The 15276-nt window shown below is 36.8% G+C and overlaps 1 protein-coding gene across 1 annotated transcript in view; it reads left to right on the forward strand.

The window, feature by feature from the left end:
- SLC9A9 (solute carrier family 9 member A9) overlaps nt 1-15276 on the forward strand; it is a 211681-nt gene that overhangs the window by 31962 nt on the left and 164443 nt on the right. The gene's annotated exons all lie outside the window — the stretch shown is intronic.

A 15276-nucleotide genomic window follows, 5' to 3' on the forward strand; every position in this document is an offset into this window, starting at 1 on the left:
AGGAAGTGCTTACTAACTTAATTACTTGGAGCTATACCAACAGGCAGCCTAAAACAATTAATGTTTACTCATTTCTGAAGCACTTTTTACTTTCGTGAGTAGTCTCAAAAATTTTTCCCATCTGTGGAGGCCCAGCCTGATTTAAGAAAGACTTCTCTAATGTGATATGAACAGGATCTCGTGAACTGTGGTTCAGCCTATGGTAAAAACTGCTACTGGCAAGCGTTTTGAATAATCAATTGCCCATATGAGATTAAAGGGGGAAAAAAAAAAAAGGTTTCTGCAATTTACAGCTTACAGTGAAGTCTAAATAGATACTCTGTAATACAAACTGTGTTTGTGTGTTAATCAAATTTGGCTACAGTTGTATAATATCAAAAGCAAAAGTTACCATAGTTCATAGTGGGCAATGCTTAGTGATGTAATACCAGTTAATTTATATCAGTGTCCTCCCAAGAAAGGAATGTTCTTCAGTCTTGCTCGTTTAGGAATATAATCTTTCTCTGATCTTTGAAGTGATGAAATGAAGGAGTAGATCATGGAGGCACAGAAATTAGAGCAAGAAAAGAGCTATTAGACCATATAGCTCATTATTCCATCCCTAAAAGGCTACTCTGCAGTGCATTCTTAGGTACTTTGACCACTATACATAAAAACCTGGGAGCATGGAAATAACGAAGGAGCAATTCTAGTGTGCTGAAATGTCAGTCCTTTTCTCTCTGCTTTGATCCAGCTATAGGATGAAGCGAAGCAGTAATTGCTGCCATTACAGAGAACAAATCTATTTGCATTTCTACAGTGCTTCAGCTCTAGCTCTGAATGTCTAATCAGTCCTATTGCTGGAAAAATATTTTCCAGCCTCTTGTCAAATCTATGTCTGATTGCAGTGCATTACTACATAGCCATTTAACTCCACCCGTGTCCTGCCCCACATCAGTAGAGGGCTGTGGTGAGAATTTTTGAAGCCAATACTGGTGTGTATGAAACGTAATATAGCAGTGTCAGTGGTTCAGTAAATATTCCTTTCACCTCTAACAGAATACTGCGCAGCATAACATGCAAGGATAACTGTGCTTCTAAAAGAACTGTAAAACTCTGAATAATGCATGTATAAGGACCCCATTGCACACTTTTGCAGGAATAGTGACATTTGCCCCAATGTCCTTACTAGCTTTAGCCATAATAATTATATTGCATTCTTCTCACCCAGACTTCCCCTGCAGTTTTGATTGCAGGCTGTATTTCTCATTCCCTGTTCTACATGCTTTATCAGAGTGATAAGCACTATCGAGCGACTGCTGCATTCTGATGCAAATGTAACTGCACAATGTGACACATATTTATAAATTTACCCTGAATCTGAGTAAGTTGCACCTGCTTTTCTACCAATCAGTAGTGTTGTTCTGCCTTCACAAACCTGGAAATTTAAGGTCAGTTTAAGCTTAATACGCAGTTCTCAGGTCTGATATAGCCTCTTTGTTTCCATTGCCCAGCACAGAAGTGTTGTAACCTGGCCAGGTTAAAGATCCCTGTAGGAAAAGGAGGTGGCTGGAACAGCACCGAACTGGCACACTGTCAAACTGCTCATGTGAGCAATGGACATGCTAGAGGTGAGGACGGATCATTCCTTACTCCTAAGTTCCAGCTCTGGTTGCTCCTTGATAGCCTTTGGTTCAGCTGAAGGAGCCCTACGTAAAGGGAAAATGTCGTTCAATCAGCTGTCACGGACTTGGTGAAAAAAACCAAAAGCGTAACTTGCAATGAAATAATCAGCTTGTTCTTGCAGGGGAAGTTGAGTTTACTTTCCTCCTTTTTATTATCAGTTAATTCATGTTAGTGAACACTGTGTCTTATAAAGCATTGTATCACCTGGATTTGGTTTACTGATTGGCAAATGTTTATATAATTCATCTGGCAGAATTGTTCATGCCTAGAAAAGAAGAAGGGACTCTTTCTCCAAGCTCTTTAAATACTCAAAGATCAATAAAATATACAAAACATGTTCAGGGCAGTGTCAGGGACTGACAGTCATGCCCAGTGAATAGCGATGTAAGTCCGAAGTTATTCGTGCAATTACTCTGCATTTACACCGTATTGACAGGAATCAGTGTCTAGGATCAATATGCAATCTGAGCAAGTGAAGAAAAGGAGACACAACATTTTTTTAGTGTTATTTTCAGCTAAGCAAATCCTATACACTTGCCTTGTTTGTGTTTGTATTTAATTTCATATGTAATTCACAGAAGTTAAGCAAAAATTATTTGTCCCCTGGTTTGATGTTTTTACATGCACATTTAAGAATTATATCCCATGTAATCCACTGTCACTATGTTAGAGCTGTTCCAAAGTCAAAATCTTTTATACAAATATCACAATCTTTTCTCATCAAAACCATTTATTCTTCATATATTTACAAAATAAATTTTACATGTGAAAGCAGCCAATACCTCACAACTGCATTTCCACTTAATCAATTTAATTATCATTCATTTGGCTCACCCAGGAAACATTTAAGGCAATTTTCTAGTTAATCATTTCAACTAAAAGCTACAGTAGTAGCTTTAGATTTTAAAGATTGTCAAACCTCATCCTGTAGAGTGGGAAATTTTATTTGTTAAACAAGACACACAACCATTATGAAGACCCTCTAATGGGAATAGCATGTCCTATAACTAGGCATGTGCAAGCCTTGGAGTTTAGAAAAGTGCCCTTCATGAGATGCATCAATCTGTCCTAAAGGTGTTACTTCCACAAATTATTCAGAAATGCTGTGGTAAAACTCTCTTTTATACATCTGACTCGTGCCTGTTTAAGTCTTCTTAATCGGATCCTAGTGCTAGTAAAATAAAATACAATTTTTTAGAAGGTTGTTCTGCCTTCAGGGGAAAAGAAATGAAAAACTGGAGAGGGAGTGAAGTAGATCTTGATGCATCTGTAGATATATGCTAGAGGTTCAATCATATATCCTACAGGATCCTATAGGTTTATATCCTACAAACCAGAAGGAATAAGCAATAACTTCCACCTACTGCCTTCTACTAGCAATAACTAACCAAATTTCCTGGCAATTCCTAAGCTTAAATGGGACCTGTCCTTGGTTGTTGTCAGTGAGGAGCATGGGTATATTTTAGAACCACAGAATGTACTGCTGCATGGTTGGGGTTCGTGCAGCATGAACTCCATTAAAAGAAAAAAAAAAATTTCTACATAGGGCTTTTTACAGGGTTAAAGCCTGTGAGGAGGAAGTTTATGGATCACTCTGGTATCGTCCAGATCTGATAAAAGGCAGCATGCACTCTGAATATCTAGTATATTCTTGGTAGCGTGGACAGGAGGTTTTCATTTGCATTATCATTCATTACCTTGAATTTGTCAGTTGCTTTTAAACATACTTAAAAGCAGAGGGTTAGGGAATGACTTTTCTAATCCCATCCCTCACACTCTCCACAAAGAACAGTTGCCTAACATGCAATGTGTTTGCTTATTATTAGTCTTTGCCCCAAGGGATTTTCTGTGAAAAGGCTGGAGCAAGTTAGTTTAAAGTCCTGTTGCGGCTGAAGGTAGATATTTTTGGCAACCAATCTGGCAGAAGTTTTGGGGACTTTCTTTCAGGCCAGTCACTGGCACAAACCACTCCCTGAGGCTGCCTGAGGAGTAGGGACTGGAATGGACAAACACAAGTCGTCTTATTTCCAGCTAGTTGCCCAGTATTCACTCTTCCCCATTCCCAGTGCTCCTCAGGTAAGGTAATTAACTGAGCTATCTTTGCCAGAGACGTTTTGTGGCATCAGAGAGAAAAAAGTCAAATCTTCAGCACAACTTTGTCATTAACATAATTAGCCATAATTAAAGAACTGTTTTAACAGATGCATATTTGATGCATTTTGATATAAAAATAACAAAACTACAATGAAGAAAGAGCTGTGTTCTATGGAGCAGAATCAACAACACTGTGAAAAATCTGACTAAAATATTTGTGTACCTACTGAACAATGTAATCTGTATGATACAGTAATATGATCAGGTTGGGGAAGATACAGTTCTCATAATACTGCAGACTCATAACTGCAGACTCAGTTATAGGACTCGAATACGTGTAAAATTTTTTATTATTACAACTTCAGAAGCCACAAACCTACTAGGTAAGAGTGTTTTAAAATAAAAATACAGTAGCACAACAGTGGTCTTCTTTGGGACTCTGCTGCTATATTTAATGTATGAAAAGAATATTTCTATCCAGCACACCAGTTAAGGACAGAAGTATAAGCAGGAGATAACCTGCTTTCCACAAGTTTAAGTAACAGTGTTTTGAAGCTTGTGTCCTGCTGACTCATTCTGAATCTTATCAGGACAAATACTTTCACCCTGAGAAGTTATTTACTGGCCTAGAAGGTTCCTGTTTCTGAGAGTTTATCACACTGTTTTCATGTCACATTAGCCCAATCTGGATGCCTGTCATTCAGTGTATTTTTAAATTTTTTTCCAAGAAAAAAAATATTGCTTTTCACTTGACCAATGAACATCATTGCACCTTAATACTCTTGTATCCCTAGAAACGGGAGCTAGCCGACACACAAGAAATCTTGTCATTCTCCTCCATCCTGGTTTGCTATAGCAAGGATGCTGTTTAAAAAGTGAAACCAAACTTAAAATGCTTGTTAAAGGTTGAATGGGTTTCTTTTCCCATCTACACACAGAGATTCTCAGACTTTTAGAGGTCTAATTTTTGGACTTCAATTACTAAGGAAGAAAATCTGGCACAAGACTGAACCATATCCCAAGAGGTAACCACACCCTAACTGAGAAATGTGAAACTTAGGGTTGATATTCTTAAACGTCCCTTATTTCTATGGGAGATTGAACCAAGCCCAGGTAGATATCTGAAAGCTCTCAAGCCTTAGCAAGGTCCCTGTCTGTCCTAAAAACATTCAATTGTTTAATCAAAAAATATATTTCATGTTTCAAAACTGCACTGTAAATTAAATATCCATCTAGGGGACCTGACAATCTCCACTTGTGGTATGGGTATGAATTCCTCTGTTCTTGAGCACTTGTATCACTATTTGACTGAGCTAATCCAATAAAAATGCTAAAGTGGTTTCAAACAAGTTTCTCTGTAGTTCATTTCATGCCCTATTTTACAGCAGGTTATTCTCTAATCTAATTTACATTATTCTGAAATCACAAACTGACTGTAATTATCTGTAAATGGTAATACAAGCTCATTTAAAAGGAACATCAGGTGCTCCAGTAAAAACCTACTGTAACAGGTCCTTGCAAATATAAGATCATGGGGTTTATATGTTTTGATGGGAAATACTAAATGAAAATATTTTCATATTTTATATGTAAAATTCAATATTTACACTGTATTTTTAAATGTGGGGCAAAAATATTGCTGTTTCAGAATCTTTGGGGGGGTTTCATTCTGAAATTTAGAGAATAGCTGAATTATTCATGAATTATTTCAGAGTGAATAATAACCAGAAGCATGAGTCTGTCTTCCACATAGATTGATAGCAGGTTAGTATCTAGTGATGTTTCTATACTTGGAGGGGGAGTTCAAAACATTATTGGTTCTCACTTTCTTGACTCAAAATACTTTTCTTCTGAAGTTCTGTTGAAACAGACTTTTTTTTCCTGCTAATCATTCAGGTCCGCAAGGTTTGAAGACTTTCCCTAGACGGGTCTTTTATACTAACATTCTCAACTGTCCTGAAACCTATTTCTGGAAGTAGGATTCTGCTGTTACATGGAGCTCTGAAGAAAATGCATATAAAAGGTTTTTTTGACACAAGGAATGTTCTTGAGGTTGAAAAGAAAAGACAAAATGATCCTCGTATATCCCTCTGTCAATATAATAATGAGGTGATACTGAATGATATTAAAGGTTAGCACATTTGAAGCTGATCAAAGGTGAAGAAAACAGATACAAACTTTTGTTCTTGGTCTGTAGCTAATCTGTGATACTTAATGCTATCAGATGCTGTTAAAGCCATGGATTTAGCAGAGTCTTTAATAAAGTCAGACATTTATATTGATAATGAGATGGGATTAGGGGTCTTCATATTTCAGAATACAAAGCACACACTCATGTGAGAACTAGAAAGAAACTTCTCTTAGAGAAGCCAATTTTATAATTGGCTGCAACAGGTTTTCTTGAACTTACAAAAACTCTTGAACATTTTTACCAGGCTAAATTCTTCAGGATATTAACATCTTGTAGGTAGAGAAAGAACCTTCCATGTTATGATTGCTATAATAATGATAATCTTTGAAATAACTCCTTGGCGAACTGAATTCATTGCTGACTGAATGAATTAGTGAATCTGATTTACCTGACACCCTGACTGACTTTATGTTTTAGTTCAGTATGTGACAACAGTTGTGTAATCTGAGGACTCAGAATTATTGACATTTAGTTACAATGGTTTTAACTCCTGTAGGTAATACCCTGTCACTATCTTATTTTCCCTCTGTAAACTAGGTATTTTCAGTTCTTCTCTTTTCATATGGACGTCTCTTAGTGTCACTAATACTTTTCTTAGAATTCCACCAGCTTCTGTACAACGGTGATTTAGGCATTTCTAAATTAATCTACCATTATTGTATCTGGAAAATCTTATACTTACATCTGATTTTTTTTAGATTTTATTTTTACTGTCATGAGGATATCTGTCTCAAAATATACGTGTAAGATTGTCAATTATTCAGTATCTATTGGAGGTTGTCTCAATTAATAATACTGAGTAAAGTAAATCTTGATGTAATGTTTAAATCTTTGTAGTGCAATAAAATTTTCGGTGGCACTGTGATTTGGACACAGTATAGCTGACAGTGTTTCATGGCTCATTTGCCCAAGTAATTATGAGATTTTAGTCATCACTCAAAGACCGAGTGCAGCTTTTTCATTGCAAAGAGATTCAGGTTTTTATGTATATAATGCATAATGTCTCTAATTTAAATGGAGCTCAGGGACACAGGGATCCTAAAGCTGTGTTATACTCATTAGAGGAATACTAAAAATGCATTAAATAATATTGTGCAGTTGTGAGCCGTGGTGAATTGGTTTGCATGTTTTTGATGCAAAATGTAAAACTATAGTACAGTAAGGGCTATTTGAAAGTCAGTCTGAAAAAAGAGTAAATACCATTTATTGACAGTTTCCAGCTATGTTTGGTGACCTCAACTAACCTTTCAGCTCATGTAGGTCCACACCTTACTCCCTCACTTACTTTTGCTATATTGTTAGCACTACTTAGCAAAATCTACAATTGTACCTTGAAAGTTTGAACCTGGGCAAAATGTTTTTTCCGTTTTAAAGGAAAGCATCTCTATAGATATTTTCCATGGTCTAATGTACTACCGAAGACTAACCAAAATAAAATTCACACTGACACATAGCAATTCTTTACTTTCCGGAGCACGACTCCATAGGAGGTTGTTTTTAAGTAAGCAAAGGCTCAGTCAAGCTTTCTGACCACTCGGACATTCTGCATAGTCTCCTTCAAGCCAGTCCTAAAGCATCAGACACAAATATGGTTGGTCTTTCTTAAAGTCAAAGGGCTTAGCTTACTTGGGCATGACAGCCTCGCAGTTGGATAGAGATAAAGCAAAGGGTGCAGATACAGCAAACACAGTAACCTCTGAGCTTGCTTTCAGTGATACGATGACGGCAGACTAGCACAGGCCTCTGCTACCATCTTGCATACGCGCACCTTGCTGAAGCCCATGATTGGATGTTTGTATGTGTTTCCATTGATCTCTCCCAGTTTCAGTGTAAGGACACTCTCCAGCTTTGGTCCTGTACCAATAAAGGTGGGTTGTAGGATGTAAGATAGATATTTTGAAGCATGTTTCAGATCTCTTCACTTTTTCTGTTACCAGTGGCCCCCAAATTGACTGATAGAGAAACCTGGGCTGGCTTTTTTTCATCCATATTCAGTATCTGTTTGCTTGATTGTTTGAATAACTCTGAACAGCCATCACTTTCCCAAAAGTCCAATACCACAGGAATATCTGACAAGCCAAGCTACCTATAATACCATGGTTACTGAAACACAGCCTTTCTTACTCCTACCCACAAACATAATATCTCTGAGGTGTGAAGTGTGTTTCTCTCCATTAAGCCTTCCCTTCAAAGCTTCTGATTTAAGAAGCAAACAGAAGATAATCTGTGACTCCTAAAAAAATGTTGGTGGTAGATCTTTTCCATTGCTCATTGGCAAATGCTACACAAAAGCACTTCTTGTATCACCTAATGTCCTGCCAGGAGCAGAGCTGTGCTCACTTGAACTGCTTGTCAGATCTGTAGATGCTAAAGCCATGCGTATAGTTCTAATACTCAGCTGTTGAACAGTCAGCGTGCCTCAGGTAACTAGGTATGCACTGGATTTGTAAAGCCAGTTTCTTTTCTGTTCTTCCCGTCGTTTCTATAGCCAAAGGGGTTTTCTTCTTGTGCGATTTATACAGAATAGCTTAAGGTAAATTTATTCTGGTTTATTGTTACCTGAGACACTTCGCTGAGGTTTTCTCTTCCTTTCGTTAGTTAGCAAATGATTTACTGAAGAAAAACCCATGATAATACCCTTTCTAGTGACAAAACTGATTTAAAAGACAACAAAAAGAAGAATATACTAGTACACAGAGCACTTTGAAATAATGAGTCACTGTAGCCAAAGCATTTGATGTGAAGCATTCCACTGTATAGAAAAAGTTATAGGAATATATTGGTATGATAGAAATAGAAAGATTGGAATAAAGGAATGACTATTTCATTTTCGCCTCTACTATTTATGTTTTTCAGCATACCTTTTAAATTCTGACTAGTGACTTCTTATTACTGTTGTGATATCAATCAGTCAATCACTATGTTACTTTATACATGAGCAAGAATAAAATCACCTACTTTTCCTATTGTTGGCTTATTAATATTGCTATTCCTTGTGAAAAGAAAGAAACGCAACTCAAGTTTTTTTCATCCTTTGCTTGCATGATTACAGTCTGTAGCTGTGTTCAACTGGCTTCAGGCTACAAGATAATCACGTCTAGATAGAGTAAGAATCTTTAGGGAGTTAAAATATGAGATGAAAAATTCTCTGCAGATTAGAAAACATATTTGGCAAGAAAGATTTAAATTACAAGTCCCATTCATGCTATGTAGCACAACTGCACAAACACTTTAAATCTGGAATTATGCTTTTTAAACCTTTAACACAATAAAGACCCTTGGCAGTGAGATTCAGCAGTGATGTTGCAATGAATAACAAAACTGAAGAAAATATAACTGCTGATAAAATCATCAGGCAGATGGGGCTGTCTGAATTGAGGATATGGTGTGTATATTGTACATCTTCACTTAGCAGTTTCTGTTACATTCTAATTATGTCCCCTACAGCTTTAAATTAAGAGTAGATTCTTTTAGAACTGATAGGTTTTCCCTTTAGCTTGCATATGAGGATGCAGTTACTTATAAAAGAAGCAGCGTCCTATAAACCAACCTGCCAATTTGTAGTTATTGCCATAATTTTCAGTTTGCTCTAATGCAGAGGGATAGGTGCTGTGATGCCAGTTTATGCAAGCCGAGGATTTCGCCAGGATTTTTTAGGAAGCAAAGCACAGCACAAGTTTTCTCACCTGACTGCACCATCCAGGCATATTTTTACCACGAGAGATTTGTAGGATTTCTTTCAACTTGTATTTGTCTTATCTCACACGTACCTAAGCTACGTTATGCAAAGGTAGCCTGCTTGCCATTGTCATCTTGCCCCCCTTTGTTCATGCATATATAGCCCCTCTCAACAGTTCTTTTGGACACCATATTGTCTTGCATTCCCAGAAATGCTGGTACCTTGGGTTGTTTTTTTACCGGCTGCATTTAGGTATAGTACAGCCTTTTATGTGTTTAGATGTTGGGTATGCTGCTTACTGACATGTTTCTTATATGGCCCTTCTAACCTGCCTATATAGCTAAAACTCTTGCTGGACTTTCATCTTTCCTGTCTTGATGACTCCAATATCTTTTTCCTTCAGAGATGTGGTCTGATCCCGTTTGTGGCTATTCACAATGCTTCTGTTAAAATCGTTCTCCCAGTTTGCATCTTTCCTCCAGCCTCCCTATTTTATTCTGCATCAGACATACCCTGCTTGCCTCTACTTTAAAGCTACAAATTATCTCTCTTCTACTAGCAGTATGCTGGCTAGAAGTTTTACTGTTTAGAACTTTCTGACAAGAGCTTCCCAAAAAACCCCAAAGCAATTTCACTATCTCTTTTTAGATCCCTTCTTAAAACCAGCTGTTGCTAAAGGAAACTCTTGCAAGAAATAGGCTGCGTCTAAAGCTCTTCCTGAGCATTTAATTTCTTGTGTAGTAATTACTCTGTAAAGTTCTTAGGAGAGGGCTCTTTTTTTTCTTCTACGTTTAAACAGCAGCTAGTTCAAGAACGTCCCAATCCCAGAGTAGCCTTCCTAGAGAGCAGCTTTATAAATAACTTCACTGGAAACTTCCAGCAGCACCCAGACAGCCAATGTGCCCTCCAAACTCCTTTCCTCAACGCATGGCAATAAAAGGTTAGTAGCAGCAGAACTGTGGTAGTAAAAAACCTGGACCTTTTCCATACGGAGATTCTTCCCCCTGTTTTCACACAGGCAAGCTTTAATTCAGTCCAGCTTCAAAAATGTAAGGACAACCCAGTGCTCAGAATCATTAAAGCCTTGCAGATTTTTTGTTCTGGTTCTTCAGTGTCTGTCATTTACTTTGTTTTTTTGTCAGCCTAAAGTTTATTTTGCGTTGTTGTACTGAGATTTTATCTGGTCTACTTGCTGATTCATACTGGAAATTATAGTAGTTAAAGCTCAGTTTCCCAGAAGATGATTCTTACTTCAGCAAGTCAAATATTTATATGGTATCTCCTCTACTGTGTAATGACAGCATTGTATGTAGCATTTTTTGGAGATGAGGCGCTTGCATAAACTGGAAAATTCTGAATTCTCCTGTGTTTCATTATGTTACTGTATTTTTCTTTTCCTCTTGAAGTGGCAAAATACTTGCTCTAGCTTGATGAGCTCCTCCCCACAGCACCTCAATGTCCTTCTTGTAGTAAAGGGCCCAAAACTGAACACAGTATTTGAGGTGCGGCCTCACCAGTGCCAAGTACAAAGGGACAATCACTGCCCTAGCCCATGACCAAATCAATTATTCACAAATATTATTTGCAGTATCAAACCATCACTAAGTCCAACTGAGAAGTCTTCAGCGACTGTTTAGTACTGATCAGTTTACTTACCATTTTTTTCTAGAGTATAATGTTTCTAATCATCTAGTTTCTGATCACACAAATAAATTGCTGAATTCGTATATTTATTTGTGACAATAAGAAGTTGATAAGGAGGTAGGGCAACCCCAAATCAACTCCCTACTCTCTATTGTTTGTATGTAGCTCCTTGAACAGTCATATATTCCTAGATGCAAAAAAGACATGGTTTGAGACAATTTTGTCACCTAGCAGAATTCACAGCTTCAAGTTACCTGTACAAAGCTGGAGGGACAGAGTGGGAAAAAAAAATTAGAGTTCAGAGCATAGGCTCAAGCTCAGACTTCCATCACCCAGGATGAGGACCCAAATCACCTGATACCATGTCACACTCACATTCATGCACTTTCTGGCTGTTTAGTTTAATGAATAATGGCTAATGATAAGCAAGGTGGAGCACCTTCTAGGCACTAGGAACCTAGAGTCTCTCTTTGGCATGTTCTTAGTATCTAGGAAAAATGAAGGTGAATGAGGTGAAGCAGGGTTTTGAATCCGAGGCTCACATGTCTTGCTCTATGAGAGTTGTGTGAAAAGGGACTGCGAAGTGGAACCACCTCTTTTTCATTCAGCTTTGGGTTTTGTGAGGGCCAGGTCTCAGCATCTCTCTAACAGACCTCACTGGCAAGACAGGTCATTCACTAGTTTGTGAATCCCAAAGGATCTTTAGACAACAGTACATGCATTGCACAGTGCTGGACAAACCCCCCAGAAAAGACCTGTTGGGAGTTAAGAGGCTTTATGGATGAAAATAAAGTGTAGTAGGGCTCTAAAGCAGCAGCTCTGAGGATTCAGATTTTCAACATAAGTCTCCTATCTAAGTCCTTTCATAGACCTGCAACTCATTCTTTTTGTTCCACAGAGTACTACTTGCTACTTCATTTTGGGAAAGTAAAAGAACATTATCTCAAGTGGCTAATACAGTATTCTAAATGATGCACACTCTGCAGTATAAATGCAAAATCCAGACATATACAGAAAATCGCAGTTACTTTATAATGTTTTTTATCAGAGAAGTATTACATAGAACACAGAGATAAAGGTCCTGTAGTTTAAGTGGCAACCACTTTCCCAAAGAACTTACAATATAGATTAAAACTAAGATTTTAAAAGTATATGAAATAAAATTACTTTGTAAGTGTATTTTAAAGTTATGATTTTCAAAGCCACATTGGAAATTAGGGTTACATTGATTTGCAACTCAGCTTCTGTTTCCTTTATGCAGCCTTGAAGATCTCAGTTCTGATATTCTAAAAGAATAAAAAATAAAATTTAGCATTCTAGATTAGTAAAAAAGTAAAGTAAAAAAGATTATTTCAGAGGCAGGAATCAGAAAGATGGAAGTGCTGTCCTACTAAACAGATTCAGAGCTCCTAATATTGTTAACTTGTGTCAATAGCCTACTCTGTGTCAGCAGTGAGCACTGGGTTGGGAATGCGTTCTAGTGGGACAGGAACATTTTGGAGGAAATTCAGAGTCACTGACACTTTGACTTATTTACAACTTTCTAACAGATATTTTTAAAAAAATTTTTGAACATATATATTAAATAGATTGTTGAAGATGAATATAGCAATCAGATTTGATGAAACCTGGTGGGTGTAAGCTTGCTAAAAATAACCTAGATGTACCAAATGAAATGACAGCAGCCCTAAAAATCAATAAGACTATTTTTTTCAATTCTAGTTTATAATAGCAATAGGGACATCAGTGCAGGGTGTTTCCTTGGGATTAATGTCCTGCTGTCATTGGGGTATGCTTTCCTCACTGGATTTCCATTAAGAACAGTTATGTTGTGTAGTACTGGATGATGTTTAATATCACTATCATTGGGAGTTCAAGCATCCAGCTGAGATCCAACTTTTCAATACCTAGTGGAAAAGTCACATGACATCATCAACTAGCACTCTAAAAAGAGTTGTTATTAACATTTCTCATAGATAAATTCCTTTATTGTTTAAATTTGACTATGTATTAGACTGTGTCACCTGAATAATCTCTGTCACTGAAGACAATGATAAAGCCAGAGTGAGACATTTTTGAATACCAAAAAATTACAAGCTGGAACACACAGGGTTAGAGTCTGATCTCATTTTTACCAGTCTAAAATGCAGAGTAACTCCTGTGATTTAGAACTGGAATGTCTCTTAGTTCTAATCTGTAAAACTGAGAACAGGATCTGATGTCATGTGCAGGATAACAAAAGCAATTTTATTTAAAATGTAAATTTAAAAAACACTGAATACATCACATACTCAGCTTGTGATATATCTAGAGAAAGACAATAAGGTAAATTCCCATTTTTTTAGTGGACGTGTGAGTATATCCGGTATTACAATTAATTTATTAAATTATTTTCCTGAGAGCAAGCTCTCGGCTGGTATAAACTGCCATAGTTCTGTTAATTTTACAAACATCAGAGAACTTACCCCAGTTCAGAACTGCCCTTTGATTTCTAGTTTTCAAAATAGCCCCTAGATGAACTTTTTGTGTAGTTTGAAGATGATGACAAGAAACCAAATTTTGGGATGATGAGAAAATTATAATTGAAAATTAAATAAATTATTTCTGGTTTAAAGTTATTTAAAGTTATTGTAAAGTTACTTAAAGTGAAGGGGGTTTACATTTGTGTGGCTGTGTCTAATAAGAAATCACTGATAAATGATGATTAATGACCATTTTAATGTATTACCTTCATTAAGGTTTATACAGAATTTAAAGAAAAGATAAACCAGTGTGTTTTAAAAGTTAATTTACAATGGGAAATTACTTCTGCGCATGTTTTCATATGTGTTAGATGGAGGAGGTACAAGTACAGATTCTTGTGGTTTATTTAAACTGGCAGTTTCTCACATAATCCAAATGTATATCTGCACTTAGTTGGGTTTATGTTTGAAAAATAGGACTTTTGCCGTTTTAGCATTACCAAAATGTATTAAGTAGTTCACGAATTAAAAAATAAAAAAACCATAATGTTCTGAGTTTGCTGTTCTCTTTTCTCTGCTGGATGAGGGTTAACATCTCAGAGATTAAATCAACACCATTGTTTAGTCTGATCTTCAGTTTTATTTCGCTTTCCAATGCAGCCAAGAATTGAATGGTATGTGAACTAAGACCAGGTCTGTAAGTCTTCTACTGTACTAAACTTTATGGCAAACTTAGACATCCTATGTCAATGAAAGAGTCCTGAATCCAATTTTCTCCAGTTCATCTGCAGCTTTATACAGACAGTAAGGAGAGACATACTGCAAATATTTAGTAATGTATAAGAAACAATGCTGAAGACCCGGACAATGCCTACACCAAGTGTTTAAAGAATTATCATGACTAAATTTGCCAGATAGTAAAAACTTAATTTTATTTATTATTTTAAAATATTTTTAACTGAGTCAGAAGAGTATCTCTGGTCAAAATGGCAAGCAGGTTTGGGCAATTATTTCTAAAAGGCACACATACATTCATCTCCATTACCCTTGACTTTTGAGACAATTGCAAATCAGGATAGCAGCAGTACAGTCAGTTTTTTAAGAACTCCTTCCTTAAAGCAATCATATTTGTGCTGGGGATAAAAAGACTAACTTCACTGCGGGGTCTTGAATCATTCTTCTTTGGGAATGGAGAGAAAGTGAGCTCATCAATCAAGGAGATTTTAGAACAACTGGTGGCTAACTGTTTGCTAGGCAGCTTATGTCAATACATACACAAATACTTAGGACCATTGGGGAATTCTGTGGTGACCTGCTTGCTTCCCTCTTAATGTAGCAAGTTAACTATACTTCAGAAAACCTACAGCTTGGTAAAGTATCTGAAAACAATTTGTAATTAACTCTCAGGCTGTTGGTTTAGTAGCACTTTGTCTGCCACTCAGATCTTCTGTACTTATGTGACTTCAGAAACGTCTTAGGGGTATAGCTGAGGGCAAAGTGTAGCTAAGTATGTGAATCCATGTAGCTCTGTTTAAATTATT

This window comes from Nipponia nippon, unplaced genomic scaffold, assembly GCF_047370975.1.
Source record: "Nipponia nippon isolate SJK-2023a ecotype South Korea unplaced genomic scaffold, ASM4737097v1 scaffold_7, whole genome shotgun sequence".
NCBI lineage: Eukaryota > Metazoa > Chordata > Aves > Pelecaniformes > Threskiornithidae > Nipponia > Nipponia nippon.